At 30.7% G+C, this 22,647-nt stretch overlaps 1 long non-coding RNA gene across 1 annotated transcript in view; it reads right to left on the bottom strand.

Annotated features, from left to right (window-relative positions):
• LOC142330039 (uncharacterized) overlaps positions 1-2,887 on the bottom strand; it is a 314,511-nt gene extending 311,624 nt beyond the window's left edge. The window contains exon 1 of the long non-coding RNA XR_012757655.1: positions 2,751-2,887. This is a non-coding gene — a long non-coding RNA (uncharacterized LOC142330039). The remainder of the gene's footprint in view (positions 1-2,750) is intronic.
• Positions 2,888-22,647: the final 19,760 nt, after the last annotated feature.

Genomic DNA, 22,647 nt, shown 5'->3' on the forward strand with positions numbered 1-22,647 from the left:
TTTAGATCCTATTAGTTATTATGAGCTTGGTGTATATATATATATATATATATATATATATTTATATATTTATATATATATATATATATATATATATATATTTATATATTTATATATATATATATATATATATATATATATATATTTAGTTTCTAAAACCAGTTAAACATCCAGATACTGATAAGAAATATTCTCCTTGTGTTAAGGAAATTTCTGTTCAAGTAATCCCTATCTCATCTGTCATATACAATGCCTTGCTGTGGGTAAATTTCCTTCCACCCTGAAATTGTTCCAGTTCATAAATCAGATTCTTTAGATGTGGTTAGAAATATCAGCTAATTTTACTACTTCAAGTTTTTTTTAAATTGCTAGAAAAGCAATTAAAAAAAAGTTGGTTAGTTTTTTATCCAAAAATAAATTTTTTATTCGTGTCAATTTGGGTGTCAGGAGGGTGAGTACTGAATTTGCAATGCATGTTTCTGTATTATTTCTTGATATTTATAAAGCATTTGATGCAGTTAGTCATCAAATTCGCTTTTATTTAAAATGTAGAATACTGAAATGAGAGGTCTTGCTTTAAAATGATTTCCGTATTATCTGGAAGGCAGAAGCAAGTGCATAATTGTGGGATTGTAAGTTATCCTCCATTCCTACATTTTAACACCATTTTCCTATAATTTAATAATTTAAATATCACTTTATATTAACAAATACTTTCTAAAGATTTGCAGCTTTAAAGATACTAAAAATAAATGATGATTCACTTTCAAATTTTATGGAAATTATTCTTCCAAAGACCTCCTGTAGTAATTATATATATATATATATATATATATATATATATATATATATTTGTGAAGGAGGAAACTAGAGATTAAATGAACAGATGAACTGAAAAATGAAGACATAATAAGGAGTGTGTACAAGATAGAAGCTTAATCAGAAAAAATTCATAATAAGAGAGCTAAACAGGTGGGATATACTCTGAAAGGGGAAGAATTGGTTAAAGCAAAGTCAAAAATGTCAGTAAATGTGAAGAAGAGAGGTCAAAAAAGAGTAAAGACTGTAGACAATCTAACAGGAAATTTGGGGTATCAAGACTCAAATGTTTACCTAGACTAATATCATAGAAAAGAATGATGGGATAAAACTTACGGGACGACTTTGTGTACTGATTTCATTATTGTTGTTTTTTCTCATTGTCTAACAATATTATTTTATAAAATTATTATTTTCATATATTAATGCAGACTAACTCACTTCTTTTATAATTTATAATTTTGTACTTTGTAATACTGCTCTGATCAAGGTTTTTCTACAATTTTCCTTGATCCTTCCAGCAAATGCTGGAGTCTCCTTTTTGTTACTCAATGAATAGCAAAGCTATCACTCATGATGTTATACATAAAATGTCTAATTTTATTACAATATGAACAATCAGTTAGAATTTGATATACATTTATTTTTCATAATTTATCTTTATTTCAAAACTGAATGTAGTAGATTTTATTGTAATTAACAAGCAAAAAAATTAGACTTAAAATAAAGTCTTTGCACAGATTATAATTAAAAATTTATAACTATAAAATCGTGTAATTAGGGCAATGACAAGGGTATTTGATCAGTGTTCTACATTTGTAAATGGGGTGCATCTTCAGAGAAAATAAACCCTAAAAACTCCTATAAAAAAATCAACATTTTTCTACTGTCTCGATATTGCAAAACATAAATCGGAAGATAGATATTAACAACAATCTTAATAAATATAAAAACACAAAACAATGTACTAAATGAAAAGGCACGATTCAAATCTGAAAAAACTGTTTGACCACATCCTAAATACATGTTAGCTTAACACAAAAAAATTGTCAATAACAACAGCTGAATGAATGATAAATTAATGATGATGAACAGTAGTACCAGTCACTTTACACGGTCAGAAGAACAGTTGAAAATGTTATGAAAAAAGTTTAAATCTCATCAAATTTAGTTTCAAAATTTATGGTTTTACAGAAAAAAGTTATCACTGTTAACTGTGCTACATTAAAATTAATACAGGACTAAATCATATTTTCTGCAGCTACAACATTATATTCCTTTTAATTTTCATAACACATTTGTGTATGTTTTAAAAATGTAAGAAAATATTTTTAAAGTATTATATACTGAACAATAAAGGCAAATTATCTTTCTAAAATAAACAGCTACTTAACACAGACTTTGATATTAAGAAAATCAACTTTTTTAAAACAAAAAACAGAACTTCAATAAAATATTCATAAACAAAATAAGTAATAAGTTGTAATTATATTAATCACATTCAAACCGAAATAATAATATACAAATAAAATGGCTAGTCCACAAAAAAAAAATCAGCAACCCTTCTTCTAGTGTATTGGTACTTACTTAAAGTAAGTTATTTTATTATGTTTTTTTATCAAGTAATCAATATAAATTTTGTACAGTTAAAACTAGAAATAACAAAAACATATTAGGCTAAGCTAACAAAGTAATTGTCTTTACTTATTACAAACCAGTGTGAATTTACCCCTTTTTTACACACATTACAAAAGTTACAAAACTTTTACAAACCTTATAAAAGTGTGCAAATGTTAAAACGTTTAATTAATTCGATTTCCACAATTCCCGCTAATAATTTAATCTTAATTAGTATTAACCTACAACCAAATCACATTATTAATAGTGTACTATGTTTCTTAATATAAATTATTATTATTCAAAGTACTTACCTAGTCTATGTGTAGATGCCTTTATTATTTTGTTGTTTGTATTTATATAAAACAGGTTACTCGTAAAACATAATGAATAAGCTAAATACAAAAAACTAAATAAACTGCTTCTTTACGATTTACATACGCCACTGTAGACTGTAAATAATTAAATAATTATTTATTAGATACAACGTTAATCGTTAATAACATTGATATTTTTTAATAAGTTATTAGAAAAAAAAAGTTGAACATATTAGACAAATTACAATGTAAGTTTTGTTTATGTTTCATTATACCATTGCATATAATGTAAGTAGCTATAAGTATATTAAAAAGAGATAAAATGTTTAATCAACGTTAACACATGTTTTGACAGACGCAGTTGTCATAAGACGAATTGCGTACCAGGTAGAACGGTCAAGAGAGTCTGTTAATCCATCAGCTTCCCCAATAGTAATGTACACACACACACACACACACACACACACAGCAATTACGCAGTAACATTCTCATTTTGCTTTTCTGTACACACTTCCTCACAATCATCAGTATAAAACATGCCAACAAAGTTACCACACTAATTAAAATTTTTGTTCTGTTGTATTGTTTAGGAGACATCTTTTTATTTTATCAATGTTAGGTTTTTTACTACTACTTCCTTATAAATCGAAATCATGTGTAGTATTTAAAAAAAAATTAAATTTGATTCAATATGGCGGAACCAAGATGTCAGACAAAAATTAAAAACAACCATAATGCAAATTTTTTTTTTTAACTACATTCTGCCTCCAAATACCTCTCAGATATAAGGCTGTTTCAATACTTAAATCGGACCTGTATAATTAATACGTAGACTACATATAATGTGTACCTATATTATACAGGTTTAATGTAGTTATAAGAAACACAAAAACATTCGACCGTATCAAATTGAATAAATGAAAGACGCTAGTTTAAAAAAAAAAAAACATTTAATTGTCAAATAAAAAATACATAAAATGTGCTAATGGAAACTAATAGAAATATTAACAAGTCAAAGAGTAGATACAAAAAATATACGATTAATTAAAGAATTGCAACTGAATCAGGAAACGGCTGCAAAAATAAAGGATGCTCAAGCTGCGGGTTGAGCCAAGATGGAGGAATACGGAAAGGCTGATGCCTATCATATACCTTATTTAATGTTTATTTTGAAGGTATGATAAAAAGTGCTTTAAAAGAAATTGTAGGAATAAATCTAAAAGGAAAGAATAAATTGTATAAGTTTTATTTAGGAAATCAAAAACACGCTAATCGACAGATTATTTTAAAACTGGAAGATACTACGATAGAATATAAAATGAAAATTAGGAAAATTAACTGATGAGAATAAGATATGATAAACCAATGAATGTCTGTACGAATGAAGAAAGAATTGAACAAGTAAAACGTTAAGATTGCTAAAAAGAAAATTGGAGGCTTTTGAAATTGAGCATAGAGAAAATTAAATGAACTGATAGTGAAAAATAAAGCGGTAATTAGTAAAGTGAATAATAAACGTTTAATCGGGTGAAAGTAATCGATTAAAACAGTGATAGAGGATCAGGTTAAGTGTGCAAAAAATAGAGTCCAAAGTAGTAAAAATTGTAGACGATCAAAAAGGAAATGTGAACTATTCGAATTTTTAAAGTTAAACATGAAATGTAGGAGAATATTGACGGATATGGTGTCAGGGACCTGCCTAAGGGCAGATAATGCTTAATGTTGTGAATGAATGTAGATGTAGGCATTAGAAATAATATTTATATAAATATCTGTAAGGGGTTAAGTACTTCATAGCTATGAAACATTAATTTAGTGCTGCAGAAAAATCAGAAAAAAATAAGTTTTAAAAATGTGTTCTTACGAGAACAATTAAAAATTACGGGAAGAATGAATTTGTTTTTTAGGTTTCCTCTGTTTCCGCCAAACTTCAAGTTAGTTTTTTTTTTCTCAGGGACGATTATTGTAGTTATTACAAAACGTAAAACTACTTTTCGAAGGCTCCTTTCGTTTCGGCAATAATAATAATTATCTGTAATGTTAATCCGGAAGTATTCCGGAGTATTCAGTAAAAGTACTGAACTTTTCTTCCTTTTAGGTAGATTTCATAAGAAAGCTACCTATTGTAATGGGTACCATGATTCGACTTCCGGAAAATTTCGACATATCTTCGCGTTTCACATCCCCCAGACACCAAAACCATCGTCAGCTCAAAAGTTTATATACATTTATATATATATATATATATATATATTCACTTCCTTGTGGACACGATAACTGCCGTAATTTTGAGCCAATCACTTTCAAATTGTTCCTAAACATAACTCGTCCCAAAATTTCGGTCAAATTTGTTAACGGCCAAAATCGTACCATGGGAGTGGAATTGGGGGTTTTTCAAAAAAAAATATATCGCTATAACTTTCTTATTAATTAAAATATCGAATTCGTTTAAAGTTCCTACTTTTCTTTGGATAAGGGCCAAAACCTTAGCTAAGTAAATTTTGTTCACCAACCATTGGCCCAGGGGATGGAAAATGTGGGGTCTCGAAGACAAAAAAAATCATACCTCCCTTAATAGGCACAGTATCGAAGGGGTTTAAAAAGGTCGTTAGACCTTTAAACATTACCTAAAAATTTTGTCTGGAACAATTTTTGACATGACCAACCCTTACGGCAAGGGATGACCAAAATATTGCTGGAATTGTAAGAAGATGGGGCTTGTCGTATGATAAACATGTGAAACTTTTTTCACATGCAGCCATTGTCGTATTGAGTAAATTTGAAGTTTTTCTTAACTTTAAGGTGGAAATCTTTTTTATCCCCTACTTAGCATCGGTGAAATCTATCTCCGCCTTCAGGCGTGCCGAAAGGGATATTTTTACTTAAAATATTTGCAAATTGTAGTTTAAGTAATAGAATATTTCAATAAAATTACAACATTTCCCTTTTACTCACTCTCTCTCTCTCTCTCTCTCTCTATATATATATATATATATATATATATATATATATATATGTATGTATATATATATATATATATATATATATATATATATATATATATATATGTATGTATTTATTCATATATAAAAAGTTTTTGTGCATGCATACGTGCTTTCGTGATATGTAGGATGATATATTAACGAACGTTCACTACTAGATGTCGGACTTTAACAAAAGACAAGTATACATACATCGGTAGACAAAACATTGCATAAAAAACAACCTACTCCTTATAAAAAAACTAAAAAGCTGCTGCTGTTGCATGTACTGTATTTATTTTAGTATTAAACAATTTTCTATAATCTTAATCTCAAGGAAAAAAATGACAAAAACATTATATTTATTGAAATCTAATTTCATAAAACATATTGTACAAACAAAGCCGATACATGACGAACATTTGTCGGCTTTTCAAAATAAATTTTGTAAAATGAGCGTTTTCAATTCGGATAACTATTTATTAGTGGATTATAATAAACGGCATGAATCTTGAAAATTAGCTTGCGTCATCTGAACCTGCTTCAGTTACCCGTTTAGCGTAACATTTGATTCGCTACGGAATTGTAGTGTATGTTTATACACTACACAAAATTAACGCTACTAATATTTATTATTATTCTCATAATTATTATCTCATTCATGTTAATATTAAATAATATTATTGTTTAATTAATAATAAATATTATAATTCATGTTTTACTGAAATGTGCATTTTTATATCTAATGAAAAAAAAATTTCTTGTTTTTCAATTAATATTATGCTGATCTAGTGATGAATTAAATGATGTATAATTAAATGAAGATATAAATTGTTTTATAGATATTTAGAAAAATAAAGCACCAAGCAACTGCACGCTTTACACAAATTTAATAATTTACAAATATTTACAAAAATAAAAATAAACAATACTTTACAAACTAATGCGGTTGAACGTCATTATTCAAATTGCTAAATTCTGAATTTCCTGTGTCGTCACTTACACTACCATCATCTTCCAAAGAAATTTGAAAAGTATCTGTTGTGCTGTCAATTATGTGCTCCTGACTAAAGAATCATTTTCTTTTTTTGTACTTTGTCACAATAAGGATACATCCATTTTAGTGAATCAGTTGAACATCGTTAAAGTCAAAAATAACATTATATTGTGCTCAACGTATCTTCTGACCAACCGGTTCAATAAGGTTTAAGTCCGGGTGGTACGGAGTTAACACTTCATGATCGTTTTTCTTGGCAAGGTCCATCAAACAAACACTTTGTATTTTTCTTTGTTCCTTTTAATTATCTCTTATAGTTGAGGTTTTAGCATTGAAGATGAGAATGGAGTGCAATAATTACGTAATCAGTTCTGCATTACTTGTTTTCTTGTACTGGATGTGGGTAATGTTTCTTATAATGGACTGTGATAAGATGTGTTGTCTTTATTGATGTTACTGAGAGTTTGGTAATCTATCGTAGACACAAGAGGCTCTCTGAAGAAAAGTAAAGAGTCGAATGTTACCAAACGTATATTACCTCTTTCTCGCTACCCTTCTTATATCCCTCACTCACACATTGCGGTCAATTTATTAACTCTTTTTTCTGAAAGTTACGTTTCAGCCGTTTCCTGAAATATTTTTAATTCAATTTTTTGGTATTTTTTTTTTTTGTTGTTGTTATTATGTATTTATTTTATTTTTACATCAACAATTTACAATAGTTATTAATATTACAATCACTGCAATTTTTTTTTGTCTTCAGCCATTTGTCTGGTTTGATTCAGTTCTCCAAGATTTCCGATTTCGTGCCAGTCGTTTCATTTCAGTATACCCCATACATCCTACATCCCTAACAAATTGTTTTACATATTCCAAACATTGCCTGCCTGTACAATTTGTCCCTTCTATCTGTCCTTCCAATATTAAAGCGACTATTCCAGGATGCGTTAATATGTGGCCTATAAGTCTATCTCTTCTTTTAACCATATTTTTCCAAATGCTTCTTTCTTCATCTATTTGCCGCAACACCTCTTCATTTGTCAGTTTATCCACCCATCTGATTTTTAACATTCTCCTATAGCACCGCATTCCAAAAGCTTCTAATCTTTTCTTCTCAAGTACTCCAATCGTCCAAGTTTCACTTCCATATCAAGCGACGCTCCAAACATATACTTTCAAAAATCTTTTCCTGACGTTTATATTAATTTTTGATGTAAACAAATTATATTTCTGACTGAAGGCTTGTTTCACCTATGCTCTTCGACATTTTATATCGCTCCTGCTTCGTCCATCTTTAGTAATTCTACTTCCTAAATAATAAAATTCTTCTACCTTCGTAATCTTTTCTCTCCTATTTTTATATTCACTGCAATATATTATTTAAATTGGGGAAAATCACTACCGTACAATAAAAATTATTATAAATAAGTACTGTGGAGTTATTCATCAGAAAGTGGTTGAATTCCGGCCACCATTTCGACATCTTCAGAGCCGCTATCGGAACTGGAAGATGCAGATGATTCTTCTTATAATTATAACTTAATTAAATTTTCTACGGCAATTTCTCGTATGACTTCATATATAACTCCTTTAACATGTTGCAGCGCTTTTCTCCAGTCTTTAGGGGTTACACTATTTATTCCTAGCAATATAATTTCTTCTATTTTCGTCATTATAGACTTTTTATTATTATCTTTTACATAACTTTGACATGACCAAACAATTTCAATAGCACTGAAGTAACAATGATAGAGCGGCAATCGCGTAATTTTGTGGTCTGCTTCTTTTGCTATTTCATAGGTAGATCTTGAAGATTTTTTCCCTAAATAATTTCCAAAAATTGTCCTTTGGTCACTGAATGGTCCGCATTGACCCACGTGAAACTAGCCAATCAATAAACTCATATTTCCGATTGCTCATATTTACTCAATTTTCTCATATTTTAGTTGGTGCTTTATCCAATTGCATTGAGTGATATAATATTATCGAGTTTTTTTTTATTTGAACATTAATTGCGCTTCGTTCACAAACCCGTCAACTGTTTCGGCGTGACAGACAATCTTCCACCTCGTCCGATAGGCATAGGCATAGTACCGTCAAGAGTTTCATCAGTCCATGCTTTTGGGTTTGAGTGGTAAACATTAAGGAATGCTCAAGCTTCGTCTAACTAAACAATTTCATTAAAATTAACAATCATCATTTGCTTTAAAAAAAAAAAACTCCGATGAGCGACAATATCTTCTCTTTCAAGAAGAATGTTTCTAATAATTTTTTTTTTTGTACTGGAAGCCGATATTATGCAACACTTAAGTAAAGACGAGTATTTTCCCTAAAATAACTCAGCTTCCCGAAGAAAAACTAGTAACTTTTTAGTCGTTGGATATTTTTTCTTCGAGTAGGAATTGTAAATGAGTCGGCGCACGGCATCAGCTGCAAACGTATCTAAATCAGTTACTGAAGAATCTATTGGTCGTTGTTAACCCGGTGTTGATAATTTGGATGAATTTTTCTGTTGCCTCTTTAGTAATATTGAAAACTGTATTCTTACTAATTTTAAGAGCATCAACAGTATATTCTCTAACCTTTTGAAAAGGAATAAAGGTTCACTCTTTTCTAAAATACATTTTGATTCATTTCTCAAAAAAACTCTCACCCTGCAGACCATTTTCCAGTCTGCATTATCTGCCTAATAGAGTTATATTATCTATTTAAGATAATAGGTTTATATTTTAATAAAATAACAAATTTTGAAAGATAATTATTTCATTATGTTTGATGTATATATTATGTACGTATATAATATTATATAAATAACAATAAAATATATGAAATGAAGGATGGATTAGATATGGGTAATCCACTACCAGCGAAACTAAGCGAAGTATTCCTATAGAATATGGAAGAAGAGAATATGCCAGACATCATGAAAAAATAAAGATGTTTAGAATATATTAGGTATGTGGATGACACTCTATTAGTAATTAAAATAATAATGAAGAAAATATCCTCCTATATCCTCCTCGGAGTCGACGCTCGTCGATCGCCCCCTGGGGACGCCTTCTGGTCACACGGATTCGGATAGTGGAGTGCCTGGGTGATCATGCAGAGCCTGTACATACCATATGACTTAGATCCGGCCACTGCATGGTAGAAGGGGAGGTTTTTTAGCGGGTGAGAGCCCCGCACTGCCGTCAATGTGGGCCTGACGGCGGCTGGCAGAGCTTTTTCCTCCGCTACGAAAAGAAAAAAGAAAAATAAATTGCGTTGGGATGATGCATTCGGTTTTAAAATTTCCAATTTTGGCGATCGTTGAGTAGAATATTGTGTCTCGTGCTTAGTTTGTTAATGACGATATATTGTACTCTTTCCGCATAGCTATTACGTCATTACATAGTAAACATAACACTTTGTCATTTAATTCTATGACAAAATAGTTTACACGCTATTCAGCTTTAAAAGCACGAAATTCAAAATTCACTTTTCTCTTCTTATCTAGTCTTGAGAGTAGTATGGAAACGATTGTAAAACTCAGGGTCATTTAAATGACTTATTTAATTTTTATATACCTTATAAATGTTCACTTTTTCGTCGCTCCAGGTTTAAATGTTGGAAATTTAATTTTTATTTAATATAGGACTTTTAAATTTAAAGATCTTCGGCTTCGGTTGGATTCACTCGGCTCCTTTCGGATGCACTCGGCTCCTGACGAAACAGAGGCTTCACAAATAAGTACCTAAGGCAAGCTCTTCACCACATTAGTGCGAGTTCTACAATTTATTTCTAGTTCTGTTCCGGTCGTTTCACTTACAGAAATATTTACAATTACAATGAAACGGTTATAATTAATGTTATATTTCAATCATATTCAAACAATTAGTGTTATATATATAAATAATATTTCAATCACAATAAAATATTTATAATAACAAGAAATCAAGACTTAAATTATTTAAAAAATTAGCGTCACTTCAACAGCGATATATAATTAAAATTAAATGAAAAACAAGGAAAAAACAGAGGAAAAACAAGGTATGTCACTTTTTATACATTTTGGGAAAATCAAAAAATTAACTTTGCAGACTTATCTCTTGGTTGTAGTAAAACTTTTCTTTAAGTTGTGTTTTTTAAATAAATATTTACAGCTTATTGTATGATAGGATATTTTATGATAAGCCTTCAAAAACAATTGAATTTGTGTATGGTCCATTGTACGTTGATATCAAAAATTATTTCTTTAATTTTCTGTATTTTGAAAAGCATTTTCTTTTCTTTTATGATGGATTTCAATAGTTCTACCCAATCCCTCACTAAGTATTCATCAACATTTATAATAGTAAATGGTGCTGGGTTGATTTTAGAATTTTTAAGCGTTTGAAACCAATCTTCTACAATCTCCATTTTTGTTTTTAAATTTATGATAATAAAATTTTTATTAAATTTCAAGTAAGTGTCCTCTTACTGGATATTTTATATTTATCGAATCAAATAATTTTCTGAAATGCACTAGATATTACATGAACTTAAAAACATTAACATTTTTGTTTTGTCCTCCTGCTGAGTCACAAAACACTTCAATATTTCTAAAATATCTCAATACGTCATAAAAAAAATTAAATTTCATCAATAGACCCCTTCTCAGAGACTGTTTCAGCATATGTATAAAATAGAGACTTTATTAAAACTATAAACACTAAACTTTCTTCTGTAATATTTGTCCTCAGTTGGTCATGACATATGTTTTTGTTAATTCATCACTATTGCACCAAATTTTTCATCTGTTTTTGGACCTAAACAAAAAATCTTCGGTGAATATGAATCCACAGAGTAAAGAATTAAGTGATGCTACATTTCCTGTAATAATAATTCTTCTATAATGTAATAAATTTAAATGAAGTGACTGACAATAAATTAAAATTGTTTAAGTTGTTATCATCCATTACTTAAGTCTTTTTTCTCCAACTAATTCTTGTTTTCAAAGGTATGTAAACAAAATTTACATTAAAACTCACTACTTCCAAAAAATATTTTTATACAAATTCAAAAAACTGAATTCTGATTTTTATTTTTTTAGAAAACTAACATATCAGTAATTGTTAATATAGAATTTGTTTTTAAAATAATGTAAATAAAAATCTTATTTATAAGACTTCCACAATATTTCACAATTTTACAATTAAACTATCTTTAGTGATAAAAGAACTATTAAACCATTACAAACACAAAATTTTATATTTTAATGTTATTTTGTAATCCTTATACCTACTCAATGTAACAAAAAATTCATTTCCCCTCATTTTTCACCATGCAAAAGAAAAAATTCCTCAAATTGAGATTATATTGTCTGTTTAAATTAAGGATAACTCAGGAAAAACTCAATCGATCTTTATCAGATTTTCATATGCATAACCTCAGATACATTACCAAAGCATACCTAAATTTCAACAAAATTAAGTAGTTTTGAAGATTTTTGAGCCACAAAATTTTATACATAATTCTATAAATAAAGAAACATATATTTATATATATATATATATATATATATATATATATATATATATATTTATAGTCAAAGCTTAGTGTATGTTTCATTTTTAGGTAATATTGAGTGATATAAAAATTAAAATCTATTTTCAATTCATTTTAAGGATTAATGATGATAGAAACTTCTAAGGAATAAACATTGAAAAATGTAACCTATAAATATTTTTAAAAAAATGCATTTTCTATAAATGTGTATATATTTTTTTATAATAAATAATAGTGTTCGATTTACAATTTATTAATTTTTCTTTTAGTATTCTCTTTTTGGTGCTAAATATTTTGAATATATAGTATTTAGTTAAAGAAACTAATAATTATATTTTAAATAGAAATTTTACAAAAAATGTATTACGTAATGTAATAAATCTAAGTATTGTAAACTATGTATTAATTTACCAGTATTAATTTTTTTTTTTTTCAGTTTTATGTAATATTTGAAAAGACATATTTACTAAACCTATATTCTTTTCTCAAATTGATGATTAAAATTGAAAATTAAAAATAGATATTATATTTATAAATGTTATGATGGGAAAATATTACAGCAAAAACTTTAATGGTATTTAAAGTATTTAAATTAATTGATATTAACAATATAATATTTTAAAGATTATTACAATTAAATAAATTTTTAATAATTAACAATAATGTTTTAACTACTTACAAGTTATTTTATATTAACACTCTATAGTGTTAATTATTTTTCTTTTACATTGGCAAATTTTTTTCATTCAATATAATTTCAGGTTATATAGTTATAATTTTCTTTTTAATAATATTTTTTTTTGAGCTATAATTTGAAAATGAAATGCAAACTAAATTTTATTAACAGTTTCTGTATTGCGATTTTCAGCTAAACTAAAACTGGAAAGATCTCGATGATGAAATAACGTATTTTTTTAAATTTGATTCAATCAGCTATTTTTTTTATATCTGTATGTCAATAATATTTTGTATGACTACATATATGTAAAATATATGTAAAAAATATATATATATATATATTTTTTTTAATTTTATTAAATGTATTAGGGGTTCATACATAATAAATAAATAACTGTCAACAAATCTTGTTGAAACAATCCATTTCCTTGTGGGGTATTATTATCAAGTTGTGTCTCAACCCTTTCCTTCAGAATCTTGATATGTCCATTACTTTTCAAAAAAACATATAATATGTAATGAAAGCAATGAACAAGGTCTTTAAAATGTGAAACAACCCCAAAACCTGTTTTCTGGAAATGTTTACCCAATTGTTGGATATGATCCGGTGATGTATTTTCATCTGATGCTTTTCTAACGTATAGGAATCCTTTGCCACTAAACATAAAAATGTACCTCATCAGAAAACATTTTCCAGTATTCATTGGTCGAATTAGTGTGTGATTCGGCCCACAAGAGTCTTTTTTTGCGCATTACTGGTTTTTAAAAGCTACTTTTTAGCTATTATGACATGATCTTGTAATAAAAAATGAAATCAACTTTCATAAAACACTATTTTTAACATGAAAATCACTAAATAACCAATAGATCATAAAGATTTCTGAAATGAAAGCAATAGATAGGTTGTAGTTCATAAAGATGGTTCAAATTAAAAAATATATATAGACAGATTGGTAAGATGTTGAAAATTAAGGGTAGTAGTACACTGCAAAGTTAGGACAACAAAATTGAAATAATATAATTACGATTTGCTTCAGCTAAGATGTATCTGTTTATCTATTATAGAGTAGCAACTCAAAAATAAATTTAAAGTAATAATTATGCTTATAAGTGGAGTCAAATCAATGCTGTTGAACTGAAATAGGTGTCAAGTTGTAACCACAAGTGAAATTGGAAATCATTAACTTAATTGAAACCCAAATTGGAATATGCACTTCTCCATGACAATTACTATACTGTAAATAAGTGTTACATTAATGGTATATAATACGTTCATTGTAAATAAGTGTTTTATACTACCTCTCCATCCTGGTGTTGCTCGGGTGGTGTTCTCCTCTCAATCCTGGTGTCGCTGGGTGGACATTCAAGACGGATGAGGTAGATGTCCCACCCGAGTGACACCAGAACAGAGAAGAGACGGCCCACCCGAACATCGCCAGAATAGAGAACAGACGCCCCATCCGAATGACACAGGACAGAGGAGATGCCCCATCCATGCGACGACAGGACTGAGAGAGACGGTCAACCAGAGCGGACCCATGACTAGATCTCGCATCGCTTGGATGGACTGTTTCCTCTCAGTCTTGTCATTGCTCAGGTGGCCATCTCCTCTGTCCTGCGCCGTTTGGGAAGGCCGTCTCCACTCAGTCCTGGCATCGCTCATATGAACCGTCTCCTCCCTGTTCTGGTGTTACTTGTGTGGACCGTCTCCTCTCCGTCCTGGCGTCCCCGTCTGGTGGGCCATTTTCTCTCTTTCCTGGAGTCGCTTGGATTGGTGGATTCTCTCTGCTGACAATAGCTTCTGAAAATAAACCATACATTAAAAAAAGAAAAATAAATAATCCGCAGTTTATACATAATCATTTGCTATTCATTTATACTTTTAATTTTTTTTTAGTTTTTTCAGGTACTGAAACCTTTTGTAATGAACTGTCAGAAGCTACTTTGCAAAGTTTTAACATCAAAAATGCAATACTGATATAATTATGATTTTCTTCAGCTCAGACATACCGGTTTATCAATTAATAATAATAATAATTATTATTATTAAAACATTTGACAAAAGACCTAGACTTTCTTTGGTCTCTGACTGTAAGAGGGATTGTAAAAAAAGTCTTAATAAAAATTAAATTCCTGAATCAAAGAAAGTCTATATTTCCATTCCTTTTTTTTACAGTATTTACTTAATATTGGGCTAACAACTTCCATTAAAATATCACTTCAGATCACCCTTTTCCAAAGATTCCTTGTTAAAAATCTGTAGTCAATGTCCTTCTCTCTTTTTATATTATACATAGAACAAAGCTGAGAATTATTGAAAACTAATATTTATTCAGATAAAACAAGTCGGCTCTTTCTTTAAAAAAGCATTTAATTAAGTTAAAAATCTCATACATAACTAAGCGCCAAGTCCTGTTCTTTGACGACTGCGACCGTTGTTCTTAATCATTCTTAATCATCTCTGCAATAGAATTCACTTTAAATTCTATGTAGACGTAATTGAATAGTACATTATACTTTCAATCAAAATGTTTCCATTCATCGAAAAAAATATTCTTTTTTCAATAATATGTCTTACTAAAACATTTGGATACCTTGTTTCTGGGAGCTTCAAACAACGCTGTACATATTTTAAATGGAGTCTAATTGTATGCAAGAAGATAGTCCGGGGTAAACAAATAAAAAAATCTCTGCAGAATCTCAACCTTATCATACATCATAACCCCCCACCCAAAACTTAGGGCACCATAACAAATTATTGATTACACACCTTGTTAAAAATAACCAATTTTTTCTCAAATGTGATGTTGTCATTGCCAACAAATTACCAATTGTATCCAAGGCCAATTTCATCACTTTTCCTTAAAATGCATCTCCAGAGATAATTTAAATGAGAATATTACACCCAAATATTTGTAAATATTTACAACCTCTATTCGTTCTTTTCCATACCACCACTTCATATTTTATTAGTTTCCCTCTTTCTGAAAAATCATAATTTCTGATTTACCAAGATTCAACTGTAAATTCCACTTCTGGCAGTACTATAGTAATCAATTTATCATCGTTAATGAAATCGGATCTTCAGTCAGCATGTCAATATCATAAGCATAAGCTAACAACTTTATCAAAATCCCTTCTTCATTAACTCCTCCTTCCAAAACTATTTCCACATCATTAACAAAAAAATAAGAAAGTAAAGGCTCAATGAACAACCTTGTTTTGGATCCGTTATGGTTTCAAATTATTCCTTAACCCGATAGAACTCTATATTGTCGCCTATGCTCCATTATACATTTTCTTAATGAGCTTAATCATTTTAGACGACATTCTTAGTTCCAAAAGTTTATAAAATCGCGAGTGTCGATCCACTCAAATGCTTGGGCAAGTCAATAAAAAATGCGTACAGTTTATGTTTCTTTTACTATTTACTTTTAATGGTGCTAACTAAATTATGAATATTATCTATTGTACTATAACCTCTTCTGAATCCTCCGGCATTTTCGCAATATTCCTCGGCGTTCTACCCGCAGATAAAGCCGATCTAATAACATATTAAAGAATAATGTTCGGTAGTATTTCCGAAAGAAACACCTCTCCATTTCTCTTTCTTACTTAGATTTCCTTTTTTGTATAATGGGAATATTATTGACGTCTTAAAGCGATCATGCATTTTAGCAGTTTATATATTTTATTATAGATGTCCAATAATTTATCCAGTAAAACAGTATGAACATTCTTGAATAATTCATAGGGTATTCGATATGCTCCCGGCGCCTAATTATTTTTGCTTCTATATATTATACTAACTAAGTCTTAATTGAAATGGAGCATCCAAGGTTTCATCAAGGATTAAGGCTCATAGTAAATTATTATACAAGAAATAATATTCGGATTTAAAATCTTACTAAAATACTATACCCGCTCCAAATCTGTATTATTATTCGCAGAACGAAATATATTCCGTTTAAAACAGCGGACCAACTTCCAAAACTTTCCAGTCTTTCACTTCTCTAAATTAAGCTATTCTGTCCTCCCAATACCTTTTCCTATTATTCTCGCACAATTCTTGAAAGATTTTTATTAAATTCTAGATATTCATGCTTGAAATGTTCCGAATTAGTTATTTTATGTGGTACCCTATGTCAAACCATTACTGTTTAAAAATGTGTTACATTCATAGCTTTTGAACTATCTCTTTTTTTTTTTGTCTTCAGTCATTTGCCTGGGTTGATGCAGCTCTCCAAGATTCCCTATCTAGTGCTAGTCGTTTCATTTCAGTATACCCTCTACATCCCACATCCCCAACAATTTGTTTTACATACTCCAAACGTGGCCTGCCTACACAATTTTTCCCTTCTACCTGTCCTTCCAATATTAAAGCGACTATTCCAGGATGCCTTAGTATGTGACCTATAAGCCTGTCTCTTCTTTTAACTATATTTTTCCAAATGCTTCTTTCTTCATCTATTTGCCGCAATACCTCTTCATTTGTCACTTTATCCACCCATCTGATTTTTAACATTCTCCTATAGCACCACATTTCAAAAGCTTCTAATCTTTTCTTCTCAGATACTCCGATTGTCCAAGTTTCACTTCCATATAAAGCGACACTCCAAACATACACTTTCAAAAATCTTTTCCTGACATTTAAATTAATTTTTGATGTAAACAAATTATATTTCTTACTGAAGGCTCGTTTAGCTTGTGCTATTCGGCATTTTATATCGCTCCTGCTTCGTCCATCTTTAGTAATTTTACTTCCCAAATAACAAAATTCTTCTACCTCCATAATCTTTTCTCCTCCTATTTTCACATTCAGCGGTCCATCTTTGTTATTTCTACTACATTTCATTACTTTTGTTTTGTTCTTGTTTATTTTCATGCGATAGTTCTTGCGTAGGACTTCATCTATGCCGTTCATTGTTTCTTCTAAATCCTTTTTACTCTCGGCTAGAATTACTATATCATCAGCAAATCGTAGCATCTTTATCTTTTCACCTTGTACTGTTACTCCGAATCTAAATTGTTCTTTAACATCATTAACTGCTAGTTCCATGTAAAGATTAAAAAGTAACGGAGATAGGGAACATCCTTGTCGGACTCCCTTTCTTATTAGGGCTTCTTTCTTATGTTCTTCAATTGTTATTGTTGCTGTTTGGTTCCTGTACATGTTAGCAATTGTTCTTCTATCTCTGTATTTGAACCCTAATTTTTTTTAAATGCTGAACATTTTATTCCAGTCTACGTTATCGAAAGCCTTTTCTAGGTCTATAAACGCCAAGTATGTTGGTTTGTTTTTCTTTAATCTTCCTTCTACTATTAATCTGAGGCCTAAAATTGCTTCCCTTGTCCCTATACTTTTCCTGAAACCAAATTGGTCTTCTCCTAACACTTCTTCCACTCTCCTCTCAATTCTTCTGTATAAAATTCTAGTTAAGATTTTTGATGCATGACTAGTTAAACTAATTGTTCTGTATTCTTCACATTTATCTGCCCCTGCTTTCTTTGGTATCATAACTATAACACTTTTTTTGAAGTCTGATGGAAATTCCCCATTTTCATAAAAATTACACACCAGTTTGTATAATCTATCAATCGCTTCCTTACCTGCACTGCGCAGTAATTCTACAAGTATTCCGTCTATTCCAGGAGCCTTTCTGCCATTTAAATCTTTTAATGCTCTCTTAAATTCAGATCTCAGTATTGTTTCTCCCATTTCATCCTCCTCAACTTCCTCTTCTTCCTCTATAACACCATTTTCTAATTCATTTCCTCCATATAACTCTTCAATATATTCCACCCATCTATCGACTTTACCTTTCGTATTATATATTGGTGTACCATCTTTGTTTAACACATTATTAGATTTTAATTTATGAACCCCAAAATTTTCCTTAACTTTCCTGTATGCTTCGTCTATTTTACCAATGTTCATTTCTCTTTCCACTTCTGAACACTTTTCTTTAATCCACTCTTCTTTCACCAGTTTGCACTTCCTGTTTATAGCATTTCTTAATTTCCGATAGTTCCTTTTACTTTCTTCATCACTAGCATTCTTATATTTTCTACGTTCATCCATCAGCTGCAATATATCGTCTGAAACCCAAGGTTTTCTACCAGTTCTCTTTATTCCGCCTAAGTTTGCTTCTGCTGATTTAAGAATTTCCTTTTTAACATTCTCCCATTCTTCTTCTACATTTTCTACCTTATCTTTTTTACTCAGACCTCTTGCAATGTCCTCCTCAAAAATCTTCTTTACCTCCTCTTCCTCAAGCTTCTCTAAATTCCACCGATTCATCTGACACCTTTTCTTCAGGTTTTTAAACCCCAATCTACATTTCATTATCACCAAATTATGGTCGCTATCAATGTCTGCTCCAGGGTAAGTTTTGCAGTCAACGAGTTGATTTCTAAATCTTTGCTTAACCATGATATAATCTATGTGATACCTTCCAATATCGCCTGGCTTTTTCCAAGTGTATATTCTTCTATTATGATTTTTAAATTGGGTGTTGGCAATTACTAAATTATACTTTGTGCAAAATTCTATAAGTCGGTCCCCTCTTTCATTTCTTTTGCCCAGCCCGTATTCACCCACTATATTTCCTTCCTTGCCTTTTCCAATGCTTGCATTCCAATCTCCAACTATTATTAAATTTTCATCTCCTTTTACGTGTTTAATTGCTTCATCAATCTCTTCGTATACACACTCTACCTCATCATCATCATGGGCGCTTGTAGGCATATAGACATTAACAATCGTTGTCGGTTTAGGTTTTGATTTTATCCTTATTACAATGATTCTATCGCTATGCGTTTTGAAATACTCCACTCTCCTCCCTATCTTCTTGTTCATCACGAAACCTACTCCTGCCTGCCCATTATTTGACGCTGAGTTAATTACTCTAAAATCACCTGACCAAAAGTCGCCTTCCTCTTCCCACCGAACCTCACTAATTCCTACTATATCCACATTTGTCCTACCCATTTCCCCTTTTAAATTTTCTAGCCTACCAACCTTTTTCAAGCTTCTTACATTCCACGCTCCGACTCGTAGAATGTTATTTTTTAATTTTCTGGTGACCCCTTCCTTAGTAGTCCCCACCCGGAGATCCGAACGGGGGACTATTTTACCTCCGGAATATTTTACCAAGGAAGGCGCCTCCATTATTGCTATGTGAAAATGCAGAGAGCCACATTTTCTTGGAAAAAAAGCAGCTGTAGTTTTCCATTGCTTTCAGCTGCGCAGTACTCAGAGGACTGAGTGATGTTGATACGGCCGTTTAAGTCGTCCTGACTCACGCCCCTAACAACTACTGAAAGAGCTGCTGCCCTCTTTCAGGAATCATTCCTTAGTCTGGCTCTCAACAGATACCTCTCCGATATGGTTGCACCTTCGGTCCAGCTACTCTGTATCCCTGAGCACTTAAGCCCCCTCACCAACGGCAAGGTCTCATGATTCATAGAGGAGGGAACTATCTCTATTTTTTTATAACTCCATTTTTTTATTAATATATCCGTTAATAAGTTTGAATCATGTTCTGGATCTCCAGACCAAATACTTTCTGTAACCGGTTGTTTTACTTTGTTTTGGAATGCTTTTTCGTTTTCCTTTCTCGACTTAATTTTGGACGAATTAGCGTTATGTTATCCAGGATCACGGTTTATGATCGACATTTTACAGCTATTGGCAAATAATCAGAGAAATATTACTGCTCTACTTGAAAGTTACCTATAATCGGCAATAGTTCAACATCCACCATCGCGGATCTATTAATAAGGCACCCTGTAATCCAATAAATGTCATTTCCCCCCTGGTATCCTCATTTAAAACCACAGTAGCACTGCACTCGCCTCCCTTTCCGCTCAGCCAAGCCTTCCCACGTAACTGAGATCCGTTTTAAGCCCTTCTACCGGTATAATATTATTAAATGTATCAATCAATTTATCCTGCTGATTCTCTAAATTTTCCTCTCTAGTCGACTAACTCCGTAAAAAAATTAAATTATTCTGTTGTTGAAGTTTCTAATGTTGTCTGTTGTATTTTAACAGTTTTCTTAAGATCCTCCTTTTCTATGACTAGCTCTTCAATTTTTCTATTTTGTTCCTGAAGTATTGAATTGATACTTAACTTCTTTCCAATTTCCGTCTTAATAATATCTTCCATGTCTGATTTTAATTCACTTTTTAGCTTTCCAAGCAGAGCCGACACAGTAGCCGTATCTACAGCCATGTTACCAAAATTATATTCTACGTCTCTCTTCTTCACAACATAAATTTACTTTTGAATTTTACCAAATTATGATTTATAAAAAAGAAAAATACTTATAAATAATTTTATCCGTTAATATAAATAATAATAATAGTCTCGATTTGATAAAATAATTGCAAATAATTATTACTACAATCGGCTGACACAAATTAACAATTACTATAAACAATAAATATTATTATAATTAGTTTAAAAATACTAAATTATAATGCTATCTTTAATTAATCAAATTATAATTAACACCATTTAATAATAATAATCGCAATATTAAAAAACGTCAAGGTCAATCAAAAATTATAAATGATTTCAATAATCAGATTCTGCAGATATTCCATAAAATAATCAATTTAATAAAAATAATGCGAAATGCTGCACACTAGAAATAAAGCTGATAAGTGTATTTATTTTCTAAATTGCTACGATCAATCCTACTATCGAACCGTTTTTTTTTTCGTTATGGTCTCTTTGGACCGCGTTGAACTTTTTGCACAACAGATGTCTTCCGTCTGTTTTCCCAGTACAATTTCATTTCGTCTCGTTTAACTTGTTTTTGTTCATCAGTCCACTGCCTCCCAGTTCTTGTCTTATCTGTAAGTTTCCGGAAAATGTGTTTATTAATTTTATCTCTAAACTCAGTTCTGTTACACTCATCGCCTTCGTTCAGTTGTAGTTCGCTGAGATCCTTCTTAACTTCGACGACCCAATTCATAATCGCTTTCATATTTGTTAAAAAACTAAAGACGCGCTTTGTTAACCTATCATCCGTCATCTTGAGTATATGACCGTAGAACTTCACCCTTCGTTTTCTCATCGTCGACGTCAGCGGTTCCCTTTATAAAGTTCTTCGTTACTTCTTAGTCTGTAAGATCCGTCTTCTAATTTTCTTGGTCCCAATATTTTCCTCAAGACTCTTCTTTCACGTATTTCCATCTCCTTCAGTTCATTCTTCTTCCTGAGTATCAAACATTTTGATGCGTAGAGTGCCTCTGGTTTGAGCACGGTAGTGCAGTGTCTTATTTTTGATCCGTATGATATACTCTTGTTTTTGTAGATATTCTTTGTTATCCCGTATGCTCTTTCTAATTTCCTGGTCCTTTCCGTGTTAGCTGCCTCATCGAGTCCATTAGCTTGAATAATTTCTCCAAGATATTTGAATCGATCGACTCTCCTGATATTCCCTCCTTTTGTTTTTATTTCTTTCTCCTTGTGATGTCGGTATTCCATGTATTCCGTCTTCTCGTAAGATATTTGTAGTCCTGTCCTTATGGCTATTTTCTTTAGTAACTCTATCGATTCTCTAGCCTCTTCAACATTTTTTTTAATTATTGCTATATCATCTGCAAAGGTCAAACAATCCACTTTTATTTTGTTTTTACCAGCTCCTAGTCGTATTTCTTTTAATCCGTTTTCCTCTTTCTTCTTCCGCCATTCCCTTAT

The sequence above is a fragment of the Lycorma delicatula genome, chromosome 9 (genome assembly GCF_047948215.1).
Source record: "Lycorma delicatula isolate Av1 chromosome 9, ASM4794821v1, whole genome shotgun sequence".
NCBI lineage: Eukaryota > Metazoa > Arthropoda > Insecta > Hemiptera > Fulgoridae > Lycorma > Lycorma delicatula.